We start from the raw sequence: 4612 nt of genomic DNA on the forward strand, positions 1-4612 counted from the left end.
CGCTTGTAATCCCATGCTCGTAATCCCAGCACTTTGGGAGGCCGAGGCGGATGGATCACCAGGTCAGGAGTTTGAGACCAACCTGACCAACACAGTGAAACCCTGTCTCTAAAAAAAAAAAAGAAAGAAAAAAGGCAGTGGTGCAATCTCAGCTCATTGCAACCTCCACCTTCCAGGTTCAAGCAATTCTCCTGCCTCAGTCTCCCGAGTAGCTGGGATTATAGGCACCCGCCACGACGTCTAGCTAATTTTTATATTTTCTTTCACCAGACTGGTCTCAAACTGCTGACCTCAAGTGATCCACATGCCTCAGCCTCCAAAAGTGCTGAGATTACAGGTGTAAACCACCACACCCAGCCGCAGGTTTTCTCTCTGACTGTTATGTATGTGTTAGTTTCTAAGCATGTATTTATATAAACCAACCATTTACTTTTATCTCTATTTCTATCTTGGATATAGTTACTAGAGGTTGAATTTATAATTTAGTCTTCAGGTAACAATATTCAGTGAAAATATCACTAAATTACAGTAGAAATTAATATGACCTCGGGCGTGGTGGTTCACAACTGTAATCCCAGCACTTTGGGAGGCCAAGGTGGGTAAATCATGAGGTCAAGAGATCAAGACCATCCTGGTCAACATGGTGAAAGCCCATCTCTACTAAAAAAAAAAAAAAAAAAAAATTAGCAGGGCATGGTGGCGCGTGACTGTAATCCCAGCTACTCAGGAGGCTGAGGCAGGAGAATTGCCTGAACCCTGGAGACAAAGGTTGCAGTGAGCCGAGATCGCGCCATTGCACTCCAGCCTGGATAACAAGAGCGAAACTCTGTCTCAAAAAAAATAATAATAAAGATTCAATAAAAATCCACTCAGAAGGCTGGGCGCGGTGGCTCAAGCCTGTAATCCCAGCACTTTGGGAGGCCGAGGCGGGTGGATCACGAGGTCAAGAGATCGAGACCATCCTGGTCAACAAGGTGAAACCCCGTCTCTACTAAAAATACAAAAATTAGCTGGGCATGGTGGTGCATGCCTGTAGTCCCAGCTACTCAGGAGGCTGAGGCAGGAGAATTGCTTGAACCCAGAAGGCGGAGGTTGCAGTGAGCCGAGATTGTGCCATTGCACTCCAGTCTGGGTAACAACAGCGAAACTCCATCTCAAAAAAAAAAAAAAAAGATACAAAAAAACTTAGCTGGGCATGGTGGCGCAGCCTGTAGTTCCAGCTACTCGGAAGGCTGAGGTAGGAGAATTGCTTGAATCCAGGAGGCGGAGGTTGCAGTGAGCCGAGATCACGCCATTGCACTCCAGCTTGGGTAATAAGAGCAAAACTCCGTCTCAAAAAATAATTAATTAATTAATTAATTAGAAAGCCGGGAGCAGTGGCTCACGCCTATAATCCCAGCACTTTGGGAGGCCAAGGCAGGTAGATCACGAGGTCAGGAGCTCGAGACCAGCCTGACCAACATGGTGAAAGCCCGTGTCTACTAAAAATACAAAAATTATCTGACCACGCTTGGTACTCACCTGTAATCCCAGCTACTCAGGAGGCTGAGGCAGGAAAACCGCTTGAACCCAGGAGCTGGAGGTTACGGTGAGCCAAGATAGCACCACTGCACTACAGCTTGTGTGACAGAGCAAGACTCCATCTCAAAAAAAATAAAAAACGTATGACTTTTGAAAAAGCCAACATAATGGAGAAACAATAACAACGACTCTAGGTTAAAAAAGAAGACATAACAAGTGCAATTCAAAAAGCTTGAATAGGCTGGGCACACTGGCTCACGCCTGTAATCCCCACACTTTGAGATCACTGAGTTCAGGAGTCTGAGACCAGCTTGGGCAACATGGCAAAACTGCATCTCTATACAAAGTACAGGCCAGGCACAGTGGCTCACACCAGTCATCCCAGCATGTTGAAGGGGCCAAGGCGGCGGGATCACCTAAGGTCGGGAGCTTTGAGACCAGCCTGACCAACATGGAGAAACCTTTTCTCTACTAAAAATACAAAAAATTAGCCATGCATGCTGCCACATGCCTGTAACCCCCGCTACTTAGGAGGTTGAAGCAGGAAAATCGCTTGAATTTGGGGGGGGAGGCTGCGGTGGGCCAAGATCGCGCCATTGCACTCCAGCCTGGGCAACAAAAGCGAAACTCCATCTCAAAAAAAAAAAAAAAAGTGGCCGGGCACGGTGGCTCAAGCCTGTAATCCCAGCACTTTGGGAGGCCAAGGCGGGTGGATCACGAGATCAAGAGATCGAGACCATCCTGGTCAACATGGTGAAACCCCGTCTCTACTAAAAAAAAATATATATATACAAAAAATTAGCTGGGCATGGTGGCGTGTGCCTGTAATCCCAGCTACTCAGGAGGCTGAGGCAGGAGAATTGCCTGAAGCCAGGAGGCGGAGGTTGCAGTGAGCCGAGATGGCGCCATTACACTCCAGCCTGGGTAATAAGAGCGAAACTCCGTCTCAAAAAAAAAAAAAAAAAAAGTACAAAAATCAGCTAGATCTGGTGGCGTGCATTGGTGGCATGCACCTATAGTCCCAGCTACTTGGGCAGTTAAGGCGGGAGAATCGCTTGGGCGTGGGAGGCGGTGGTTGCAGTGAGGCGAGATCCTGCCACTGCACTCCAGCCTGCGCGACAGAGCAACACCCTGTCTCAAAAACAATCTGAGGCCGGGCCCAGTGGCTCATGCCTGTAACCCCAGCACTTTTGGAGGCTGAGGAGGGCAGAGGACGAGGTCAGGAGTTCGGAAGCAGTCTGACCAACATGGTGAACCCCGTCTCTACTAATACAAAAAAAATCAGCTGGGCGCAGTGGCGCACATCTGTAATCCCAGCTACTCAGGAGGCTGAGGCAGGAGAATCACTTGAACCCAAGAGGCGGAGTGAGCCGAGATGGTGCCACTGCACTTCAGCCTGGGCGACAGCGAGACTGTCTCAGAAAAAAACAAAAACAAAAAAACAAAAACAAAAGCTTGACTAGATCTCAGATCCAAAAACACTCAGTTATGTTTCAGAACAATTTGAAGAATGTTCGTTTATTATACAGAGTAAATATTAGATAACATCGTTTTTCATTTTCTTGATGCAAATGGTACTATGGTTTGAGTAAGACAACATTCTTACCATTGAGTCAGGCATTACCAAGCACTTAAATGTCGAGCTTCATCTCTGTAATGTATTTCCCGTTTACTCTCAAACAGTGCACCATAAAATTTATTTACGAGACAGCAAATACAGAAAACGCTCAAAACAGCTGCATCTACAATGGATACTTATTCGTCGTACTGGATGGTCAAAATACCCGTAGGTTTAAGATTTTTCGAAAGAAAATGTGGGAAAAATACACTTACTACAGTCATCCTGGTAAATTCGATTATTCTAGTATTAGTGTGTAAACCCTACATCCTTTCTTCTCGGAGGGATGGTTATGAAGCTCTTTGGAGACGTACAGCGCTAGGAACTTCTTTTTGTGTTTGTGGGTTTTGTTGTGTTTGTTTTGTTTTGTTTTTGAGATGGAGTTTCACTCTTTTTGCCCAGGCTAGTGTAATGGCGAGATCTCGGCTCACTGCAATCTCTGCCCACGGGTTCAAGCAATTCTCCTGCCGCAGCCTCCCAAGTAGCTGGGATTACAGGAATGCGCCACCATGCCCGGTTAATTTTTTGTATTCTTCGTAGAGACGGAGTGTCTCCCTGTTGATAAGGCTGGTCTCGAACTTCCGATCCCAAGTGATCCACCCGCCTCGGCCTCCCAAAGTGCTGGGATTCCCGGCGCGAGCCACCGCACCCGGCCAGAGCGAGGAACTTCATATGAAAAGAATAACTGAGTATTCTTAGCTTTCTTCAGCAGAAAAGACTCGAGGTTTACAAACGTTTATATGCACATACAGAAATACGCACACGCTAGACAACTAAGAAAGCACCTTTCTCCTCAACGAAATGTGTCAATAAAAATACACAGGTTTCGCAAGGGCCACATGACAAAATCTCACACGAAACACTCGTTTGAGTAACAAAGGAAGCAGCTGCCCCCTTGAACCATCTCCCGATGCTCACCCAAACCCGGTGGAGTCGCCAGGTCCGTGAGGCTGCAGGATCTTGGGGACGAAGTCAACCGAACGCGAACGGCAAAATGCTTTTCCCTCTGAAAAACAATTCACAAAGGATGCCTTGGAGACTTATTTTCTAAGCCCTCAGAACCCTTGGAGACTTCTGAAGACGGGAACACAACGGCTGGAAACCTCCCTCGGGCGGGCCCATACTGCACTTCCCACCCGGCCCCGCTAGGGCACCCAAGGTCCCAGTGGCCTCTCGGGCCTGGCCTCCCGCTATGGCTTCGCGGCTCCGGCGGACGCGAATGGAGTGGTCCGCGCAGCTCTAACGAGGTTCCTCGATCGCCCTGGATCGAATGTGACCTTTGCCGCCCCCGAAACACCGCCCAATCCCCGAGTCTACACAAGCCTCACCAAAGTAGTGACCGACCAGAAGACACAAAGGAAAAAGGCGCCAGCGACTGAAAAAGAGGGCGGTGCGCCGCTAACGTCACTTCCGCTTTGGACGTTGGGGGTTGCGACTGTTGCGTGGACAGTTGGCCAGGGTGGGACTCTCAGC

The 4612-nt window shown here is 48.2% G+C and overlaps 1 protein-coding gene across 11 annotated transcripts in view; it reads right to left on the minus strand.

The window, feature by feature from the left end:
• Nucleotides 1-4506, minus strand: part of ZNF560 (zinc finger protein 560) — a 30591-nt gene extending 26085 nt beyond the window's left edge. For 7 of the 11 annotated variants that reach the window (XM_078360439.1, XM_078360440.1, XM_078360436.1 and 4 more), the window contains exons 1-2: nt 4468-4506; nt 4058-4145 (exon numbers count right to left, since the gene is read on the minus strand). The gene's annotated coding sequence lies outside the window, so the exon portion shown is untranslated. Of the gene's footprint in view, nt 1-1521; nt 1644-4057; nt 4146-4467 lie in introns of all 11 variants that reach the window. The other 4 variants (XM_078360438.1, XM_078360435.1, XM_078360432.1 and 1 more) reach the window with 1 other exon arrangement.
• Between the last annotated feature and the right edge of the window lie 106 nt (nt 4507-4612).

The sequence above is a fragment of the Callithrix jacchus genome, chromosome 22 (genome assembly GCF_049354715.1).
Source record: "Callithrix jacchus isolate 240 chromosome 22, calJac240_pri, whole genome shotgun sequence".
In the NCBI taxonomy this organism is placed as follows: Eukaryota; Metazoa; Chordata; class Mammalia; order Primates; family Cebidae; genus Callithrix; species Callithrix jacchus.